Below are 24,085 nucleotides of genomic sequence, written 5' to 3' on the forward strand. Positions count from 1 at the left end.
AGGCTAATGCGATCCAGAAGCCAACACTTATCTTGTGTCTTTTGGCTGAAGGCAAGATGCTCTAGAGGTCTCAGGGAGAAACCGTGCTAGTCTCCAGGACTTCGAGAAGCACTGGACTCAAAGACAGACAAGACAGTTTTGAAGGGAAAAACATCAGTTTAGGGTTTCAAGTGTAATATTAAATTCATGTAGATTCTTGAGACTATGTATTTGCTATTTCTCTGAAAGATAGTTGATAGAATTTAAAAATAATCCTATATTTAAGGTACTTTTCTAAGGTATTAAAATTCTTATGGAACCATATTTAAAATGTACCTTAGAAATCATAAGATTTATTAACTAGCATTGTTATCTAAATATATTATAAAAAATAAGCAAATGACTTTCGAAACAGTAATAATTCTTATTTTCTTGAAGATCTTATCAAATTTAATGAGGGAACAGATTTATTATAAAGGTAGAAAATGCCCATGAGATCACTAGCTTTTATATAAATACCCAAGGTCAAAAAGAGCCGGGGAGAGTAGGAGTGCCAACAAATCTCCGCAATGTCAGACTGTTTATTAAAGTATTTATATAGCCTTTTAAATTTAACATCTTGAGATCAAATGTTTTTGATCCACAATAGTTATATCTCTAGTGGCCATTTCATATGCTTCTATTTTTTTTCGTAGTAATTAACTTCTCAACCAACTCACAAATCATAAAATATCCATAAGTCTATAAGTTACAAATAGCTATTTAGTTCAACTTTCTGATTATTTATGGGATAATATTTTTATATTAACTGGAGTTAATTAGACAAGGAATATTCCAAAGTGGGTTTGTGTAGATACCAATATCATGAACTCTCAGGTTTGATCATGGAGAGTAAGATACCCAGCAAGTGCCAAGGGTGGTTTCAGTGTGTGTTTTTCACCCTGTCTCCTCCATATTAATATTTTAGTAGCCTATAACTTATTTGTGAAAATTCCTCAAATTTCTAGAATTTTCTGAATCCATGTTTATCTTCTCTACATTTCTCAAGGATAGACTCTTATTTTATGATCTCAGAGGAGGAAATTGATTCTTAAATTCTTAATGCCCTCTCTAGATTACATGCAAGACGATGATAGTTGAAGGTTTTGCCTCTGAAGACTGTTTTTCAGCAACCTCAGTATCATTTTACCGGCTCATGCTACAATGAGTCTAGGGAAATGACAGAAAGAAAAATCTCTTGATTAGTTCATACTTTCCCAACTCGCTGCAGTTTCTCTTTAACCTGCCTGTCAACAATCGCATGATGGCTAATGCCATTCTGTACTCTTCGTGATGTAGAGTGAAAAATTATAAAGGCCATCTTATGAAATATGTGTAAATTTTTCGCCTTAGACCTTGGGCAGAAAAGCACCTGCCAGCAGGTTTGGGTCCATCTAATTAGTTACAGAGGAGGGGGGAGTTACAGTACAAAGGCCTGTTAAGAACATCCCAGAACTGACTGGCCAAGGGAAGAACTACACCCTGCCCCATGGTACGGCCTACTAGTGTTCAAAAAGGTAAACAACCAATCCTGTGCACCCGCGCGAAAGTTCGATTTTTCCTACCCCGCCCATATATAAGTGCTATGCCCCTGAGCCACGAGGTCATGTCCCTATCCCTCTATCCCCTATAGATATGGGATATGGGCTGGCCCAGAGCTCTGATATAATAACCACCTCATGTATTTTACAGCAAGACGGTCTCTCGTGTGTCCTTTGGGTGCGTGTTATCCTGTGACTTAAGTGGACCCCTTTTTGGGGAGTCCCGGACCTTTCAGTTCCTCTTCATTCTGTTCACTCTGACCCGGAAGTCCTTAGCCTGTTCGATGACCCGGAAGTCCTCAGCCAGTTCTCTCACATACCCTCCAATATGTTACAGGAAGGTTAGAAATCAGTGAAGGTTCCAGGGTAAATAGAATGAAACAGTGGACGAGAGATAATGAGTGTTAGATATCTTTGAGATATGTAAATCTATCTAGATATATCGATTTGTATTGTATTTTGGAAGTGACTATGCCTTGAATAATGGGGTAAGATAATTCCCTGTCTTAAAATTTTTTTATTCTGTCTTCCTTTACTCTTCTTTCTTTGCTTCTTTGCTTCTTTCCTTCTTTCCTTCTTTCTTTCCTTCCTTCTTTCTTTCTTTCTTTCTTTCTTTCTTCCTTCCTTCCTTCCTTCATCTTTTCTTTTCTTTTCTTTTCTTTTCTTTTCTTTTCTTTTCTTTTCTTTTCTTCTTTGAGTTTTGAGACAGGGTCTCACTATGTAGCCCAGGCTTCTCAAGTGTTTGTATTGCTGCATGTGCCATAAATAATACCCGGCTTACTTAGAACTCTGATTTATTACATGCGTAACTGCTACTCACACCTTGATTTATGAATCTATCTCCTGATGGATAGTTTTTTAATTTTTTTTTACCTTCGTGCAGCATCTTTGTTATCCATACTACTAAACCGGAATTGTTCACTTATTCTTAACTTAAACCTCTCTCTGTATCCGATATACAATCCCCTACATGTAAACACTGTTGGCCATGGTGGGGAGATTTATGCTGATCATCCAGTGATGGAGAATGTGCTGAGTGATGACTAGAGAAAGTGTCTTTGAAACTGTTTTATATCTGCCTTCTCTCCTATGCCTATGGACCTTGAGCTGGCACTACCCTTTCTTATCAAATTTTAAAACAGGCTTTGAGTGAAAATTTACTCAAGGTTAGTACTCACCTACCTGAAGAAGGTGGGGAAACTGGATAAATGAGTAACCCTCTTAGTGTGGCTTCCAGAAGGCATAGTCTCTGGTTCACATACAACAAAGCTTTTTTTCTGCTTCCAATTATCTCACCTAACTTCTCTTGAAAGCAAACTGCTTTGTTGTTCTCCTTAGATGCTATTCTTTTGAGCTCTTTTTGTCTTTCTTCATTAAAATACATAATTACTGCCATGTGGGTATTTACAGTAGATGCAGTCCCCTTTCCCCATTTTCTCTCCCTAGAACCCCCCTAGCCCATCCCCCCTCCTCCTTTTTTGCTTTATACCATTTTAATTACATGCAACTATTAAGTTCATTTCTAGTTTGAGGAACTAGCAATATCATAGATGCAAATAGTCAGGGAACAAGCAAGACAATAAACACAAATAGTCAAAGAACAAGGGCTGAGAAGTCAAGTGTTTCAGGCTTACAGCCCTTGAGGGAAGACAGTTCACAAGGCCTTGTTGTTGAGAGGTGAGTCACCAGCACCTGTAAGGCCTGAAAACAGCCACTTGTAATCCCAGGGCCTAACCTCACTCGCTTGTCTTGTTTGCCTTATCCTGATGTGTGCTGTGCATTTTTCTTTCCTCAAGAGAATAACAAGGAGATACAAAGTATATTTTCGAAATGTGAGAAAAATAGCAAAGGAAGGCTGGAACATCTGCTCTCTTTCATTACGAGAAGCAACAAGCAAGGATGTAAAACTGTCAGAACAAGTAAACAAACCACTAATTAGGATGCTGGGTAAAGAAAAACTCTCCTACCCCCAAGAGAGACAGGTCAGCATAGTGTTTACCAAAGCTAATGGGGTAGGGGCCCTGGGAAGAGGACAGAGATAAGAGAGGTGCTCTGGGGACAGAGAGCAGAGTTGTTGAACTCTGGGAGAGAACATACATTCCTATGTCCAGGAAGCACAGAAACTCTGCCAGGGGCCTGGAGTACTGGCAAGTGTACTCTAATGAGATTGTATAACCAACGACAGAATGGTGGCAGGACTCACCTCTGGAGAAGCCCTGAGCCCAGAGTATGTAGAGAAAAGAAGTAAATTATGGAAAGATTCCTACAGACCCAACATCCCAAGGTGGTCGGGTGGTAGGTGGCTCAAAGCAGCTGAAAGACACAAGTTCCGAAGCCATGTTACTGGGTCTCAATGATGAAGTCTGAAAATGACTGTTCATGCTTCCAGGGGCCTGAGTTCCGTGACTAGACCCAAAATCTCTAGTCACCATGCAGCTAGTCCTCTAGTCACAGAGGCAGCTGAGTGTCCTTCATTAGGATGCTATGGAGGGCTGGCACAGGGCATTTCAACAGGAGACCGGATAATTCACTTAAGAAATTTAATGCAATCCCAGCTCTAATGATAGAAAATGAGGCTCAGCTAAGATTCAATAATAATGGCAAGGCTGCACTTTTGTTTATTCGGCATCCCAGTTGCTTGATTTTTCAGGGTCTGACTTAAGATAATTAGAAAAGCAACAAAACTGTTCAGCACTGGGTCAGTCATGGAATGAAAATCGCAGCTGCAAGCTCAAAAATTTAAATGGGCCAAGAGTGCCCCGACATGAAGAAAGTGCCCCAGCTCTCACAGAACGGGTCCTTGGCCTTGGATTCCTCTGATGTGGTTGAAAAACTCGGAGAGTTCTCTCTGAATGATGTAACACACGTCTTCGATTAAGTTAAAGATCCATTCTATATGTTTATTTTCTACCAGCTAAAAGAAGTCAAGCTTTATAAAGCTTGATGAGCACTCTGGAAAACTGCATACCCCAGACTCCATATTTTGGAATAGTCATGAACTTTCTCTTAATTAAGTCCTGAATTATGCTAGCATTCCCATTTTGCAAATGGAAATTGAAAACTAGAGACTGTCCAAGTGAATTAATAAAAACAACAATAACTCAATAAGAAACCTGGTTAAAGGTTTACTTAGTAAATTCTTTTTTTTCTTCTTGTTTTAATCAGATAACAGTGCATTTATAGCAAAGACTTTTTGAATTTCCAGTAGCACCTCTAATTTAAAAACATGTTTTAGGAGACAACTAGCATATCTGTGAGAATGATGTATACCTCAAATAATAGACTTGCTCCCTAAAACCTTCCCTCAAGGGCACTTAAATCTGTAGTATAATCTTAGCCTATGTAGTTCATGATGCTTAAATATTTACACTTAATATTTAATGTTATCTAGGTGTTTAATGTGTAAGGTTTATTTAGTTAACACTTAAATATTTAAATGTTTCTGAGGATTGTTTTTGAGAGGTGGGTGAGGCTTTCTCTCTGTAGTGCTGGCTGTCCTTGAACTCACAGAGACCATCTGCTTCTGCCTTCCAAGTGCCAGGACTAAAGTCATGAGCCCACCACTGCCTGATTTAGAGGAATTTATTTTTAACAAAGACGCTGCTGTGCAAACTGAGTTGCAATGAACCTCAGCTTCCTTGTTAGAAAGTATTTTCTCTTTACTAAGAAGTGTGTGCTAGAGTATTGGGGAGTTTCTCTTGGGATCTTTCCCAAGCCTTCTACATTACCACTCTAAAAGGATCAGTGGCACACAGGGGCTAGCACCTTAATTAACTCATTGCTCCTTCAGGTCAAGAGTGGAAATACTCAACCAGCAGGAGACTTTTAGTTTAGTTTAGACTTTTAGTATAGCTTCTAAATAAGACATTACTGAAGAACTCAAAACATTCTGGGCAGGGAGCATTCCAGTGGGATATGCCAGTGGAAAGAAAAGAATGCAGGGTTGCACATCCAAGAGACAAGTGTGTCCAAAGAAGAGGTTCTTGGGGACTGAGAGATGGCTCAGTGGGAAAAGTCTCATAGGGTGGAAGCCTGCCAGCCCAGGTTCAGTTGCCCAAAGTCAGTGAAAAATTAAACAGATGGATGTGGTGAAGTACATCAAGACTCCCAGCACTCATACAGAGAGATGGAAGGCAGAGATGAGAGACTTGCCAGGAAGCTCCTGGGCCAGCTTACTTGGAATAAGACATTGCCTCAAAGTAGAAGGGGAGAAATGACTCCCCCAGACTGCCCCCTGACCCTAATATGCTCACTCTGGTATATAAGTATGAACATGCATCCACATAACAACCCTGCTGCAATATTTGAATATTTTAAAATGGTTCCCCCTATCAAAGAGAAAAGTAGGAAGAGGCAGAGGAGGAGGAGAGGAAGAGGATGGGGATGAAGAAGAAGTCCTTAAATTAGGAACCACATTCTTGCATCAATGGCCTTCCCAGAATCCAAGATGCCTTTCCATCTTATAGAGGATTCTGTGATTCTATGCAGAGGTATACAGGTAAGTCTCTAGGGAGACTTAAATTTCTAAATCAGTCTATTAGTTGTGGAGGGTTTGAACACCCCTTGGTTATGGCTACCACTTCCTGAAACTCCAAATGAGTCCTAGCACAGCATGAACATGTAATGAGTCCTGATGGGGCATCCACAAAAGACCAAGTGGAATAATCTGAAGTTGGAGAAATTTCCACTTTAATGCTGCGACCCAACCTGAGCAAAGCATTTCGAACCACACAACATTTGTTGCTCACAAAGCCACTGCGACAGCAGGAGACTCACTCTTGATCAACACAAGCTGTAATGTAATCCCCACTCATCACAGCTGAGGAGAGATTTTTACATCTTCCTCTTCCAGATGGTGCCATTTCATCTGGTGCCATGTCCTCGGTGGGCTCAGTTAATTAAGGTCCTTACTGACTGCTAATGGCCGACGTACATAGCAAACATGACTCCAGAACAGATGTCTGTAAATGCATCAAAGCCGCGGGATAACCATCCTGACAGTGCTCTGCAAAGCTATTTCATCCCTACCACATGCACTAGCAGGGCATCACCCTTGCCTTCCTGGCTCTCAAAGAGGAGGCAAAGACAAAGGGTCGCAGTGGGGGTGAGGAGAACAAGATTCTTGGTTTAAGTCTTCTCGGAAGCATTCTGAGTTGCAGGGGTGTTGAGGAGTAGAGTCAAAGGCAAAGGGATTAAGATGACACACGGTTGTGAGACTCCCTCAGAACTGCATGCTGGATGTAACAATGCCGCTCAAATAAACGTATTCCATCTCCCACCTTTGTTCTTTGTAGGTCAGCACATACCTGCAATGGACTGAGGAGCCTATTTTAACCAGAGATAAGAGAGAATGGGTTGGGAGAGTCTGTTAATTAATCAATAGCAAAGGTGGTATAATTCCCTGCCTTCCCAGGTTCTTGGTGGCTTTGAACTAAAGCCTGCAAAGGAGAAGTTTTCTCTGTTTTTCTATCTTGTGTATTCTGGAAATTTCACATTTTTGTTCTTGAAGTACGCAAAGGCAAAGAAATATCCCCCACGATGAAAACAGAAAGCTTACACTGGAGTAAAATAACACATAATAATAAATGTTTTGAAAAAAAAAATATAGAGCTCTCTAAGGATGCACCATGTTCTGAAAAATTAATTAATCAAGGCTTCTCAGAAACCGCTTCAGGTATAACATAATTTTGTGATGATAGCTTTTAGAAACAGAAGAATGAAGAACCTCATAAAGGCTTTTAGGAAATTAAAATTCAAAACCATGGAACAAGGAAATAGATGCAAATACAAAGATAGGAAAGAAAGAAAGGAAGAAAGAAAGAAAAGAAAGAAAGGAAGGAAAGCTAAGTGGACACTATTAACCACGTTATTGACAGTATGCTCCAGGTGTACCAGTGCGCGGCTCTGCTCTTGCACCTCCACACCTCAAAAACTGGGAAGAGCATGAGGAGGGACCCTTTCTTCTGGGGAAAACAATCTCTTTCAGTCAAGGAAAAGGTTATGAGCACAAAGCACACTCTCCTATCGCAACAGTAGTTCCTACTATTTAGAAAGGTGACTTTCAAAACATTCTTTGTCAGGAAGCATCCCCAACTTGTTATTTATGTTTCCGGACATGTAATATTTTGTCAACTTCACCTTAAAGTCATTTCATCTTGGCAGAGTTTGCAAAAACAATGTGGAGACTGCCTCTCTTTTACCTACTTTTTCATAAAGATGACATTCTTGAAAATCAGATAAAATGGATTCCAAGCCAGGGAGTTAGCATTTCTGCACTGTGTTGTGGTTTGCCAGTTGTTACAGGCACCAACTTGCTTGACGTCTTATTTGGTTTTGCTTATGCAGAAGGTATGGCGTGCGTTTCTATCTAATGACATCAGATATACAGATTTGTGTAACTGCCGTGTTGACCAGGATTCAGAACAGCTCCATTACGTGCTTAACAGTCTTCATACCATCCTTACATGATCTCATCACCCCAGTAGGCTTCTGTACAGCTGACATGACTCCATTCTCATCCTGGTACAGAACCCATGCCCCACTTCATTCAGCATGGTGGTATTTTGGTCTTCATCTAATTCCAGCTCCCCCTCCCCCCATCAGCAGTTTCCTTCGTTGTGACACAGATGAATTGTTATTGCATTGAGAAAACAGTTATCAACCAAGTAAGCAGGATGTTTGTCTTTGAGAAAATCACAACACTTAGCTTTTTTATTGTATTTCAGCAGACACCCTTGGGTTACAAACAGATGCCGATAGTAGGTGTCTTTCTGTTTTGATTAAGTGAAATAATCTTTAAGACCTGAAATTTTAGAAAAATTATTTTAAGAATTATGTTTAAGCAGATGTAAGACACAGTTTTGGAATATTGCAGATTCTGTAGCTGCGTCCACTCCATGGGGCTTTGGCCTGTTTAGCAACAACCATGCTGTGTCTGGTTGTACTAGTCTGACAAGGCTAAGGATGTGGTGCACAGTATCAATAGGAATAATACAAATCGCCATCCTGGCAACATCAATTAATTTAAACATGACACGTGACACAGGTCAGGCAAATGAAAGTCACCAAATCTTAATTCTTGGATTTTTGCTGTAGTGACAAAAGTAGAAATTCTCTTCTATGGTTGGAATAATTCTAACAAAATATGGAGCAAGCCAGTTTAGGATTGAGCCTGTGAAGGGCAAACATAATGAGAGAGGGAGAAGCAAATTGAAACCTTGAATCTGGCCTCCCTTTCTTAAAATCAATCCTTTCTCTACTCCCTGTGAAGAGAGGTAGGGTCCCTTTAAATTTTTTTCCTCTGCCTTCTGACATTATCCTAACCACTGTCAGTAGAGTCCTTAAGAGAGACATTGCAGAAGAAAATGGTATTTTTCATTTGGTCCTTTGTGCTGCTGGCTCTGCAGACTCCTGCAGAACATGCACCTTCTCTAATACATAGGCTCTCCCATACACTTCAAATAGACAAGCACACTAAACACAGATGCACACACAACAACACACAGCACACAGATGTACATACATAGATTGCACATAAACATGCATACATATACAAAGCACACAAACACTCATGCGTGCACACAACACACAGACATGTATATAGACTCTGCACACAGACGTGTACACTCACGATACACAGATGTGCACATGTCCTCTACACGGAAATGCACACACACACTACTCACAGACATGCACACAAACACACTGCACACAGACATGTAAGCATACAGCACAGAGGCATTCATCCTGAAAACAGACATGTAGATACCCACTACACACAGACATGCACATGCCCTGCACACAGAAATGTACACATACACTACTCACAGACATGCATATATGCACACAGACATGTGTACACACACTATAATAGACATGTATACTCATTGCACACAGAAATGTACACACACACACACACACACACACACACACACAGCTTCCCCACTCCTGCATCTCTTTCAATTTCTTCATTACATTTTTGCAATGAGTGATGGCCAAAGTGTGCAAGCGCCAGAAGCTCTGTCCCACTGCCGCCCCTAGGACATTTTGTAGCAGAGCACACTCAGTGAGGCACCACTCCAGGAACATTCCCAACACTCTAGAAGACTCATTTGAGTGAGATCCAGAGGTGGGCATTCCAGAAACTTCCATAGGCACAGTCCCAGTGACTTCTGGACTATCTATTGAATGAACCAAGTGAAGCCTAGACTTCAATCTGGAGAATGTCCTTCCTCCTGGCTGCTCAGTTCACCAAAGCGAAGCAGCTGCAGCTGTCTGCAATCCTACTGTTCTTTTAATTTCTCGCCACCTATCCCCTGGTTCTCTAATCCTGAGTTATAGGGAGTGATATTAAACTTTCCCTGGTCAAGTTGGGTCCTCTCTGCTGATGGGACTCAGAGTGAGGCTGCATGCCTGAAGACTGAGCTTCCCTCAGATGGCTCCTTTTTATGGTCTCATAACTGCCACCATCTTTCCAACATTAGCTACAGTCTGGGGGACTACAGAAGTCCTGCGAAACTGTGATCCATAAAATCTGTAGGTAGACTGTGATCCAGTAAATACTGTCTTCGAATGCCCATAAACACAGTTTTAAAAATAGCCTGAAGGCTGGGAAACAGCTCAGATGATAAAGTTCCTGCCTTGCAGACATGAGGACATGAGTTTCTCCTCCAGAACCCACATGCAAAAGCCAGGCACAGTGACTCACAGTCCAGGCGCCACACAGTTGGAGATAGGAGCATCCTTGGGCTTTGCTGGCTGACCAGCCCAGCTTAATGAGGAGCTCCAGGCCAGAGATGAAACCTTGTCTTAACAAAAGGGAATAGTGCCTGAATAACAACACTGCAAGTTGTTCAGGTGGATGCTTCTACATGTATATGTACACATACATGAATATGTGCACATATATGCAAAATAGACTATATTCAAAATTCCAATTCCCACTTCACAATAATACTATACTTTTAGCTTTGAGTTTGCTCTATCTGTCTGTCTATCTATCTATCTATCTATCTATCTATCTATCTATCTATCTATAGTGTGTGTGTATGTATGTGTGTGTGTGTGAGAGAGATTTATGATAATTTATGAAATTATGAAATTTCATGTGTTTGATTCAAGACTGTCTCCTAAGGAGCCTGCTTCATGGTGACTGCATCACTATATCCAGTGAAATAGCTTTTTCCCAGGGAGTTGACAGTAATATTTCTCCAATTTTGAATCAATGTCATTAAGTCAACATTAAGCAGTTAATGTTTTAATATTGACCTAGAAACTATCCAAGATGGGCTTCTGTTAAATATAAATATCCTGAGCTGAGTGACTTTAAGGGGAAAAAAAGGCCATAGTTATTTTTAGCTTGAATGTTTTGTTTTTGTTATTATTTTATGTGTTTATAGAAGTCAGTTGCTTTCCTCCCACTGCCTAAACTGGAATGAACTCTCCTATTCTAGAAATAGAGATGAGTTTGCAATTATGAAAAGCAAGAACAATAAAGTCTGATATCCATTAAAATGTACCCTAAGAGAAAATGTAACATAAAGGAACAAGTATCTTGTTTCAGACCCTGTCTGCAAGAAACAGGAAGGACCATCCCAATTTGGGGATGGGTATGTGGTCACTGTTATTCAGCAATTGGCTTCAAAGATGATAAGAAGCAGAAGAAATGCTCGAAATAGAAGCTGGCACTACATTTAGGTCAATACATAATTTAAAATACAGAGAGTATTGACTAAAACCCAAACAAGTAGGGCTGTCAACTCTCACGTATTGTCATCTTCAATCTATGTTCTTTCTAATAGAACAACATGAGTCTGATACAGAGACAAGAGGCCTGTGCACAAGCTCCTGTTGTCAGCTGAGCATGCGGGGAGGAGGCAGCCCACTTTGAGGGCTCAGCCCAGATCTTGTCTATAATTGCTAGAAAAGAAGCAAAGACCACAATCCAATCAGGAGTTGAATAATAGTGTCTGTGTGTGTTTGTGTCTCTGTGTGTTTGTATCTGTGTGTCTGTGTGTGTTTGTGCCTGTGTGTGCTTCTGTCTGTCTGTGTGTGTTTGTGACTGTGTTTGTATCTGTGTATGTTTGTGTTTCTGTGTGTTTGTGTCTGTGTGTATATATATGTTTAATAACAGACACTATTATTTTCTCACTTGATGTCTCAGGCTGGGCAGGTCTGAGAAATTCCCATTGCAGTTTGGGATGCCATGGGGCTTGGACTATGACAGAGATGTAACTGCTATCCTGGTGAAAATGGGACTTAAGTAACGAGCCACAAGTGGAGGTGCTGGCCTGTAATGCCTGCACTTGGGAGTCACAGGCTGAAGAAGTAAGAGTTAGAGACTCATAATTCAGAAGACTGCATAGCAATCAGGTTTTCTTGTGATACCATCTCTGTTTCTCTATTTGTCTGTATACACACAGATACAAATAAAAACCCAGAAATGCATACACAAACACACATATACACAAGCACACACAGAGGCTTTAATATGATATTTAAAATAAATTTCTTTTTATAAACTTTCTTTTTGGAGCTTTTAGATAAACTACAACTACGTAATTTCTCCAGGCAGACAAGACTGTGCTGACCTGTTCATGTCAGCACACTCAGGGACAGTGTCTTTACACTCATCTTTCTGCAGTCTACTTAGTGTAATGGAAAGTAAGTGAGGGTTCTATGAGGCCTGGTGAAAAACCAAAGTAAGCCAGGGAGGAGAATCACCCACACCTTGTGCAAGCCGAGAACAACGGAAGGGGTGCTATTCTCATCATGGGCACTGAGACTTCACACTTGAAATGCCACCTGTGGGATTTCGTTCATGCACACAGCAGCCCCGAACCAGGGGAGCTACTGCCTTTTGAAGAAGACAACCAAACAAGCGAACCATGGCCTGATTACTGTGCACGTGTGCATCCGGCTTTAACTATGCATTCCCTGCAGTCTATGATCAGCAACCTCCTTTGAATAAGAGGACAGCAGAAGAGAAAACCAAACCAGAGAATTTCTTATTATTGTATTTTCTTGCTTCTGAACCAATGCTGACCCCTTCCCGTGAGCTTTGTATGAATTTATATATCAGCATACATACATATCAGTTCTGAGGCAAGCATCAACTTCAAAACTCTTTAAGAAGGGGAATGGAGAGATGGCCCAGTGGTTAGGAGCACTTCTTTGTCTCTTTCCACCCATGTCAGGGCAGCTCACAGCTACCTCTAAGGCCAGCACAAGGGTATCTGACAACCTCTTCTGGCTTCTATGGGAACCTGTACACATATGAGGAAACACACACACACACACACACACACACACACACACACACACACTGAAATAAATCTTTAAAAAAAACCATCAATGAGTACAATGTTGTGATTCACAATAGAAAAAAATGGTGGCAAGAAGTAACAATCCCCCACATACCTGGTGGGGCTCACCTGGGACCAGGTACCATTACCAGCCTGGATAAAAACCTTTGAATGATTTAGCACTGCTTCTCCCAGCACTGGAGTCCCTCAACTGGTATTGATGAGGAGTAACCTGTGAGGCTCATGCAGGTGGGCTCTTATCACTAGTAGAACATCACACTCACAGAGGACAATAGAAATACAGACTCAGTGTGATTCATCGAGAAGATCACATCATTAAAGCCACTGTGGGGGTTAGTTGGGTAAAGGTGCTTGCTGCACAAGCCTGGTGACCTGTGTTCAATCCCTGGAACCCCCATAAAGAGAGAAGAAAAGAACAAACCCATAATGTTTTCCTTTGGGCCACACACATGGTCAGTGGCATGGCCCTAACCCCACACGTCACACGTGAGGATGATAATGATGATAGGAAGAAGAGGAGGAGGATTAGATAATGAATAAGAGATTTGCCTCCACACGTCACTTGTGAGGATGACGATGATGATGATGATTAGATGATGAATAAGAAAGATCACATCATTAAAATTTTCTACATTTTCTGAGTTAGTATTTTGAAGTTGGCATATTTTTAAAAAGCACAAAATACTGGAATTATATTTTAGCTGATACATTTTTCTATGGACCTTATTCATTTCATCACTAGCAATATAATGTCATAAAAAGAGTGCAGAATACACCAGAAAATAATCTTCAGTGGTGTGTACCATTTATTTTCACCCCACTGCTTTGCTATTTCTGTCGAACTCAGCTACCACCATATAGATGTGAACCATATTATAAAAGATTTTCTCTGCCACCTCACACAATGCTTTACACAACAGAAACGTAAAGCAGAAAAGACGCACTTCTGCTGAAAGCAGATACAATGGATTTTTTTTCCTTCAAGTTGCAGAATGAATAGTTTTATGCCCTTTCTCATTCTTGTCATTCTTAGATGATTGGATTCAGCTACTGGCATGTGTTTTCCCTGAGGTGTGAAGAATACCATTTCCTGGTGAAAATGGCAAGACATATATGATAATTTGTATAGTGACTTCCTCATACCTCCAAATAAATCATGCTATTTTCTTCCAGATGAAATTCCCGATACTTTGCCTCTGGAATCATCTTATTTCTTTTGGATGGTTACACGAGGCACCCTGGTTTTGTGTAAGAATAAATAGCCCTAATCAAATTGATATGATCACATATATCATTTGAGAAAAAGAGGATGTATCAACTAGGGATCACCATTTTGATGCTTCAAAGACTTGTTTAAAAATAAAATGTGACCCAAGAATTTGTCAGGTGCCATTAATAGAACTAACCAAGGAGATGTGATCCTACCCTTTGAATATTCTGTGGGAAATAAGATTTAAACTTTGAACTAGCTCCATTTTTACCCTCCTCACTGGGTCTGAGAGCTTAGTAACCCCGTCACAATATTTTAAAGCCATGGACAGATAACAAAGCAGATATCTCTAAGAAAATATCTTTGAAAATCTCAAGACGAAAGGCAAACTCAGCCATGTTTTCATAAGGATTCTTCATCATGGCTCATCACAAGTGTGCAAGTCAAACTATTGCTGGAATTTGTTGAAAAGCACATTTTAAAGAGATGCTTCAGACCAGAGTGTGTGAATTCGAATCATTATTTAGGCAAATACACCCGAGGAAACCCCGTCCTACTTCACATTCCCACAAGAAGAAGGGAGTGGGTGGTGGATACTGTGACATGTCTGACCTCGAGCTAACAATAACAATTCATTTTTTTTAAAAGTGGCTGGTTTTGTATAACTGGCACCTATCTCTGCTTCTTTCATATTCATCAATCCTGTCTGTGTAACTGTCTTTAATTTATGGGAAACTAAATTAAATTTAATTTATTGGGAAAATAGGCCTCTACTTTAACAAGAATGTCTTCAATGCCAAAACAACAGGTTCCTTGCGCACAATGATGTTTGAGCCTAATTAAATAATAAAAAGGCCCAACCCTCTTCAAATACTAGTTGATGTGTACAATCTGCTGATGCACTGTAGTGGAGGCAGAGAGAGCTGCAATTTGTATTGCAATAAATCAGACAGATCTCAGAATTTACAGACAGCTCAACGAGTTCTTTGGGATAAGGAATTTCCCATGAAAATAAAGATAAACCTTGACGTTTACGGGGAGAGGAGGAAGAAGTGTCCCTGAACGAACTGTACACCGAGGAATAATAGCTAAAAATGGCCCCAAAACTTCTAAGAAAAGTTGTGTGGCTCAGAGGAGCGGTGCAGATTGGAGGCCAACGCTTTAGTGCTTAGACGCATTCATGGAGAAATCATTATACTGTGTTTTGTAAAGAGGTTGTTACTGCGTGGCTGGGTGATTGTAGTCAACAATTTTTCCTTTCTAAAGTAGCTGAAGAGAATAATCTTAATGTTCTTATCACAAATAATTAAATACTTGAGATTACTTTTATGGTCAGTTCCCTGATTTGGTTACTGCAAGATGCACAGATGTATTAAAGGACAACACCACATTCCTACTATGCTGTGATTATTATGTTCCAGTAAGCAGTGAAATGTTTAAAGGCAGCTTATTGTACAGAAGTTGATATAAGCATTGAAAGAGAAGCCATGGGGAGATCCCTGCTTGGAGACATCACAGATAAAACATCCATGGAGATAGTGTGTCTTCTTGGTGACCTTTAAGACATTATGTCTTTGATGCTTGGCTCTTTTCATTTTAAAGAAATTCGGACTTGTCCCACACCTTTCCTGGTTTTGATTTACAGAACCTATTAGTGAGCAGCGACAGCTGGGGGAGCCAGGCAAGATGAGAGTGAAAGAGAGGGCCATGGGCCAGAGCTAAGGCAAGCAGTTTTGAAGGGTTGGTTAACATGGGCTTCGTAAAATGAGAATGAGACATTTAGAATTTGAGATAAAGAATGAGAGTTTTAAAAGATATTGCAAGAAACTCTGAACCTAACATGTTACTGACTTCAGGACTGGATAAGAAACCAACTCAAGTTCCTGAGTTTATGTCAGGCACTCAGTAGGCAAAGAGCTCTCCAGTGACTTGGCTTTACACAAGGAGAATTGTGGGCCTCTAGTTCCTTTCTAGAATATGATGCTAATTCTTCCCATGTTTGCATTTTAAAATGATTTGCAGGTGAGTGAAAGTGATGTCTGAATTACTATTAGGTACAGCAGAAGCTCCAGCTCATCTATCCCTGTTTGCATTTCCGATGTCATTATTGGGAGTTTTGTGTTAAGTTTCTAGTCTTTTTAACACACACACACACACACACACACACACACACACACACACACACACACACATTCATTTTTACTTTATGTATTTGGATGTTTTGTTTTAATGTATGTCCCTGTACCACCAGGGCTGTAAGCTAACATGTGGATACTGAGAATTGAACTTGGGTCCTCTAGAGGAGCAAACATTGCTCTTAACCTCTGAGCCATTATACATAAATGAACATGCATTCTTCAGTATCCTTTACAGCTCCTTGTAACTCCAGCCCAGCCCCACGGTGAGCTCACATGTGCAGTCTTTTCCATTTGGTTGTTTCCCGAGCTCCCCTGAGCAATCTGTGTTCAATGCTGCACATTGTTGACCATCTCCACCTTGACATGTGTTAGCCAAGCTTCTGCATCTGTGTGTACACATATCTGAAATGAGCTACAGAAGAGGGACTGATTTGGGCCTGTGGATTCAGAAAGGTCAATCCAGCACAGAGGGAAGAACATACATAGTGACACAGCTTATGCAATAGCAAATAAAAACAAAGAGAATGCTGTGGCAGAATCTTACCCTAATGAATAAAGATGTCAAGGAACCAATCACCGGGTGAGAAGGAGGCAGGATTTCTGGTCAGAGAGAGGAAGAGGGGAGACAGGAGAAAGGTATTTCCTTTTGGACAGGAGAGAGCACCAGGCACAATGTAGGTAGCTATAGGTTCAGGGCAGATCTGCCACCTCAACTGGATTTAAGAGAAAGGTACAGTGGCAGGGCACCCCAGCCAGCCACAGGAATTTGGAAGTGTGGGGCATGCCTGTCAACAACCTGCCTTGGGAACTTAGCAAGTGTGATGGAGAGATTTTGAAGCTCTGAGTCAGAGGGTCTTCGGGGCTGAGAACAGGCTGGCCTATCCGTCAATGCCTTTCTAGTGGAAATATGGGTGCATATTTAATATTTCAAGCAACAGAATGTGTAAGACACCTGACCCTCGGTCAGTGGTACTTACTCCAAGATGCCCCCTGAGTGAGACACCAATGCAAAAGCAAGAGGTTTATTTTCTGGCAGGTCGGGGGTTGATCTTCAGTTAGTCCCTCAAGGCAAGTGACTAGAAGTCAATGTCAAATGGCTATTACAAGAAGTTTTTATAGTTTTTAGGGGCACAGTTTACATCAGCAAGGTTACAGTTCAAACTTATTGGCTAAGCCTATTGTCCTTTAAATCTATTGGCTAACAAGCATGGCATGCATTTGATAGTCCACTACTTGGAACTTTCCAGAGGGTCAGGTGACTATCAGTCAGTACATTCTGAGAATTTTTTTTTTTTTTTTTTACTCAAGAATGTTCCTGTGGATGGAGAATGAAACTTGGCCTAGCCTTGACCCCAGGTGAAAGAGGAGCAATCTGTAAGGAGGGTGTAGGACTGGAAAAGCCCTTAGGGTCCCTTAAATGCACTTACTGTTTTTCTCTTTACTAGCCCTTAATTCAGCCTATGAGATAGAGACATCCACATTTAGAATGGGTTTTGCCCACTTAGTCAAAAGTGGCAAAACCCATTCCCTAGATGCTCATCCACAAAGACACCTAAACCCGTGCTGTGCTAGCCTATCAATAGGCAGCTTTCATTCCAATCAAGTGGAGAATCAAGAATAAGTATCATAACCAATTTACTGTACCACATTGACGCATTCCAATTGCTTCCACACTGACGAGGAGAACTCAGACATCCTGCACTGAGGAAAAACACCATAAAAGAGTTTGTTTCTGAAACATCATTTGTCCCACGTAGCTTATCAAGAGCCTTGTCTCGTCAAAGGCACTTAAAGGACCCCAACATGTGTCTCCACCACAAAGAGCACAGGAAAGGATAAGCAATAACCTGAACAGGGATGTCTATGCTCCTGCCCATGGGTTGCATGTAACGCTTCTCCTCACTAAAACAAGTTATTGCAAAGAAGAGGGAGGTTAGTTGTCTTCTGTGCCCGAGAGCTGAAGGCTGGAACTATGTGCTGAAACCACTCAGTTACCATACTATTTAATGCATATAATTTCTTATCTGGGATCATGTTCTAGATCCTAATTGTTTATTACATGCCAACATTTTATTTTCCTTTTTAAAAGACTTTTATTTGCAATTATGTGTGTACACATCTGTCTGTGCACAGATTGGTGCCTGTGAGTTTACTGCCCATGGAGGCCCGAAGAGGGCATTGGATCTCCTGAAAATGGAGTTGCAGATGGCTGTGAGCCTCCTGCTATGGGTGCTGGGAGCTGAAAACAGGGGTTCTCTCCAAAAGCTGCAAGCATCATTATGGCTGAGCCAACTTTCTCATCCCAGATGCCAATATTTTATACCCACGCCTCCTAATAATGCCTTAGATGAGACTTTGACTCTATGTACATTTATTAAAGCCCTAGAATTTCTAACATTTTCTAACACTGACAACGTGACCATTCTGAGAAAAACCCAAGGCATCCAGAATGTAGACTTTCAGTTCCACCCTGCTCACTTGAGACAATTGGCCTCACGTACTATTTCATGGGCTTCCTTCCTGTGACTCCTTATCTCTCTAACTGTCACAAAAGCTAAGCCCATGGCAGGACCTTTCCAGTACTGGATTCTCAGTGTGCTACATAAGCGTGGTACTGGCTCCTTAGAGTCGTTAGTGACAAGGGATGCTTCCTGCTTCATGGTTAAATTTTTGCTTTAGTTATTTGATGTTCTCATCTCTTCCATCCTGGTTGAGAAAGAGCCAAATCACATGTGACCCAGTCACACTGGACTTGGCTGCAAACAAAAGACCTTGCCAGGAGCGCCTGGAAGAGCGTTTATTCCCTATTCCCTAGACTGACATATTTCTCAGTAGAGACAAGAGCATACACTGTGACCATGGAAAATCTGGGAAACTGGAGTGCTTGAAAATACCATTTACACTACATCAAACTGGAGCCCACTCGGGCAACGTAAATCTTTCCCATATGTGACGGCTGCTTGCTGCCCAGCTTCCAGTCCTAAAAGATGCTGCAAAGAGCCAACACTGCTTTTAACTTCTAGCTGCAGCCTGCAGCTGTCTTTTGCTGGCTATTGGAAGGACAGTTCTCTCATAAACTGGAGAGATATTTCACTTTGGGAAGAATAGCACGATAAAATTTTGCATCGCAGGTACAAATTGAAACCATTTTCATATCTTTGGCCAGGTCTGAAACACAATAAAAATAAATCGACTTTAAAATTGTCGATACACTAAAACTAGAGAGGACCATAGAATAAATGATCTGGAATTCTGTCTCATATCCTAAAAGTCTCAATGTTTTGACCCAGGATATACTTACAGGGACCATTTTACTCCTCCCTCCACAAGTCAGGATATGCAGCATGATAATGATTTGTCTCATAAGGAACAAAAGGCTCCAAAGAGAGATAAGGTGGCCATTGAATTATCGCACTTCTTAAGGCATTTGGTTGACTTACAGTGGGGTTCCTCAAGTGCTGTCTTTCTGCCACGTGCATCATCCCCCAAAGCCTTTGCCTAAGTGCACATCTTGGAGCCCCCACCGGATTAGCTGGGCCAGGCACTCTAAGGAAAGGCAGGGAAATCTTTATTTTAAGTTGCCTGGGTTGCTATCACATCTGCTTAAAAATAGAACCTAATACACAGAGATTTATTGAGGACAGTGGAAAATCACTGAAGGTATGCAAAACAAGCCAGAAGAAATGCAGGGGCTGAGCAAACAGGCATTCTTACTTGGGTATTCAGGTAGGGCATACATCCATATGGTAGCTTGCTGAACAAGGCATACTGGAAGTAGAAATGACATTCTCAAGGGAACCTTAGCACAGTTTGTCAGGGATGGCACTAACTCTCCTGAGAATGTACCAGAATAGCCAGCACTCATTGCCCAGCCTAAGGACTCTGTTGGCCTACCACAGACGGAACATGGTACACTGGCAACATACTCGGCTTTCCCATTTGGCTTCACAACTAATTCACCTTTAACCCAGGTGCTATAGGGTTATCTTTGATTCTATCACTAAGTTGAAATTTGTAGATTTAGTTCTTGTCTAGATTCCACTGCCTAATAATTGATAAGCCTGGGTCTCACTCTTAAGTGAATTAAAATAAGCAAACAGAAAAATCCCCCCCCCAAAACAATGACAGTCCTATTTCTAACTCCACCATGTGCTGACTGATTTCATGGGGCTGGACTTACTTAGTACACCACTCTCTTTGACTGCTGTTGAGTTCCAGGGTAGACTTGTGTTATAATGCACTTTTACCCAAGCAACAATCCTTTAGAACAACCTGCTGAAATTTCAGTTTTTGTGCGGGTGTTCCTTAAGATAACACAAGTAAGGCATTGATGTCCTGGAAACCAGACTTTCTAGGAAATAGAAACCAAACCCTGAATGTCTTGCTGGTTGTCAAAAATGAAGATCCTTCTGTGGGATTGGTCTTTTTATCTCTGTATCTCACTTCTATGCTTGAGACCTTATACAGAATTTTACATTAGGTCTTTCAAGCCTTGAAATCCCTTTGCTGCCAAAGCAAACATACAATGTGCACTTCAGAGAAAACTGTAAGCTATTATTTTGACACTCCAATTTTCTATAGTAATACAGGCAGCTAAAAGCAATGTGTTTAAGTTAAAATATTGACACGCTGAAGAATGAATGTTTGTTGTACAAGACCAAGTGTATGAAATACAGTGTTCTTATTCTTTTCTCTACCATAAGTGGAAAATCAATCTAGGAATTTCTTTGAACTGAGCATTACCTGGTGTCAGGAACATGCAGTGTTCTTTCTATATCCTGGGAAGGGGAGGATGCCATGATCTTCATCCTTGGAACACATGGGCATCTCTGAAACTCATCTCACACACCCCAGATTTGGTCTTATTTTTGATATTTTATTTATTTATATTTCATATGCCATCCCTTTTCCCCATTCCCCCTCCCTAGAACCCCTCATATCCTATTCCCTCTTCCTTTTTGCTTTTATACCATTTTAATTACATGCAAGGATTAAGGTCAGTTCTAGTTTGAGGAACTAGCAATACAATAGATGCAAATAGTCAAGGAACAAGCAAGGCAAAAAACACAAATAGTCAAAGAACAAGTAAGGCAATAAACAAAATTCTGTGAACACTCCTGTGATCACTGTTTCTAAGGGCTTATTAGGATGATCAAAATATCTGAGCCAACTTCTCTGTCCTAGCCCAAAGTCATTTTCATGTCTGAAGCCTACTTCCTTTTTCTAGCCTGATTTAGATTCCTGCCTGAAATTACTTCTTTGGTGTAGCCTAATATTTAGATTCCTCCTTGAAATTACTTTTTTGTTCTAGCCTAATGTCAGATTCCTGCCTGAAGCTCACTTCCTTGTTCTTGGCCAATGTCATATTCCTGCCAAGCAGCCCATTTCCTTGTCCTTGTCCCATGTCAGGCTCTTGCCAAGCAGCCCCCAAAGCTCTCCACCTCTCCCCATTTTTTATTTTATAAACAAGACTGAGCCTGTCTTAGGTCATTCTGCCTAGAATGCCTTCCTTACCTGTCATAGAATATGCATTATCAAAAGCAATGCACTTATGTCTTAGGTTGATAAGGCTTTGTGCAGAATCCTACCCATCCTTGGCTTGCCAGACTGTTAATTTAATAACTCTGTCTGAGGGTCCATTTTCAGTTTCAAGCCATGTACTTTGGCTGCCAACATGTTGATGTTGTTAAAGATAAACTTTAACATGATGGATAGGAATAAAAGTATTCCCAGGACAAAAAGGGCTAGCATGCTTAAGCTATATATGGGGAGAATATGGACTTTACTTAGGGTCTCTCTCTCTTGCAACACTTTGGGGCTTTTAATCTCATTTTTGATTTTTCTGTTTCCCATATCACACAACTCATGTGCTCTTGGGTTATAGTAAAAATCTCTCTTTTTTGTTGTAATAAGTTAATCTTTAAATACTAAGGCCTTCTAGGTTAGCCTTTTGAAAGAATATTTATTGTAAACAAAAATACCCCAAACTCCAAGTTGTTACTTAGAAAAATATCCAAAATTCTTTTATGAATTATCCTTTCAATTGGAAGATAGTTATCATAAAAAGAATCAGATGTGAGCAAAGCCAATGGAAGGGCTTAGGTCATAAGTAAGCATGTCAAATAGCTATGAGTTTGGACAACAAACTCATATTACCATGAGTAATATGAGTTATCATATTATCATCATACCATGTAATGGCATGACAGAAACTGTAACAGTTAGTAATGTCCAGATGACATTTAATGAGATATTTAAATCATTGCTACTTTAGTAAGAAATATGAATCAGTAAGAAATATGTATGTCAAACCTAGACACTGATCTGTGTTGCTACTTATTCTGCATAAATGCATGTCAGACAGAATACACGTCCATCTCTAACACCCACACTGGAGCAGTGTTGGACCTCAATTTTTGAGATTTATTTTTAGGTACCATCCTAACCACTGTTCACCGAACAGACATAAGAGAGATGCTGTCCTCTGAGAATTTACAGTACAGGTGAGCAAGGACAATGGACCAGCCAATGAGCCATTCTGAAAATGAAGGTCTCAGTGGAGGGCCAGGGAAGAGAAAGGGCAGGCAGGGTTGGAGAAAGTGTGTCAGATGATAGAAGGACTGCTAGGCAGACAAGATCTAGGCAAGGTCCACTCTGGAAAAGCAAAACTAAACATAACTGAAACAAAATCAAAGGGACAAACAAAGAAAACCACCTACACATGGTAACTCACATGGGAAGACAAGGAAATGGAGACCCAAACCTTCACATGAGAGAGAAGGCAGAGGCAGAGGCAAACCTCTGCATTAGCCATGAGTCATACTAAGTGCTTTATCTTTAGCTCCACCCCTTGTGCCTTTTATGTATGTTTGTGTTAATAAAACTATAAAAACACAGTTTCGTTTTATGGAACTTCCATAGCATAACACTGGTATTACTAACTGGTACTGTTAAATGTAAATAAAGAACATCTCTGGCATGATTTGCATTACTTTGGTACATTAGGAGGTGTACTTGTGGCAAATCATAAATACTTTATTATTTTGTTATACAGGCCACTAATTCCCATTTCAGACCCCACGTAGGTTTAAAATTGAGCATACACATGTTTGAATGGCTTTCGGAGCCAACAGCGGCTCTGTACACTAGATTCTAACTCCTCCTCCTGGCACTGGAAGATGAATGGGAAAAGAATGAAAGTTCTCTTTTTTTCTGTTGTGAGTTCAGGACTACTTTCTGGTATGAATGCAAAGCCCTTACAGCAGAAAAACCACTCCAATCTTGTTATGTGACCATCGAGAGCTCAGTTATACTAGTTTGGATAGTTTTGATTGGTTGACATAAGTGAAGGCTTAGTTAGTTACTATGCCTTTAAGACCCCTATCCAACTTCCCTACCACAAGTATGCTGCTTGATATGATAAGTAATCTGTAAATTCATTAGTGAAGTAAAATAAGACACAATTCTGGTGCTCTGGAAAAGCCCAATTCCTCTGAAAGAAACAGCTGTAGTACATTTCTAGGAGGAAGCAATAGAAAAGACATTAACAGCAGCCTCAGGAAACCCAGACAGAGTGCCAGACAAATGGCCATTTTATCTACCTAAAGTGAAAGGCATGTATCACTTCAAAAAAACTTAATTACCCCAAGACTCTAGGACAAAAGTATAATGAACATCTTAAGCTCTTACAGTGGTTTTCACTTTCAATTTAAATCTGATTATGGCACCCTATGAAGTCCTTTCTAAACTGTTGTGTGGTTGTTTCTTTGGTTAGTTCTATAACGAGGTGTGTGTGTGTGTGTGTGTGTGTGTGTGTATGTGTGTGTGCATGTGTCCTATACCACTTTATGCACA

General features: G+C 40.6%; 1 protein-coding gene across 3 annotated transcripts in view; it reads right to left on the reverse strand.

The window, feature by feature from the left end:
- The window catches only part of Arhgap24 (Rho GTPase activating protein 24), a 375,083-nt gene that overhangs the window by 115,863 nt on the left and 235,135 nt on the right, over window positions 1-24,085 (reverse strand). The gene's annotated exons all lie outside the window — the stretch shown is intronic.

The sequence above is a fragment of the Arvicanthis niloticus genome, chromosome 27 (assembly GCF_011762505.2).
Source record: "Arvicanthis niloticus isolate mArvNil1 chromosome 27, mArvNil1.pat.X, whole genome shotgun sequence".
NCBI lineage: Eukaryota > Metazoa > Chordata > Mammalia > Rodentia > Muridae > Arvicanthis > Arvicanthis niloticus.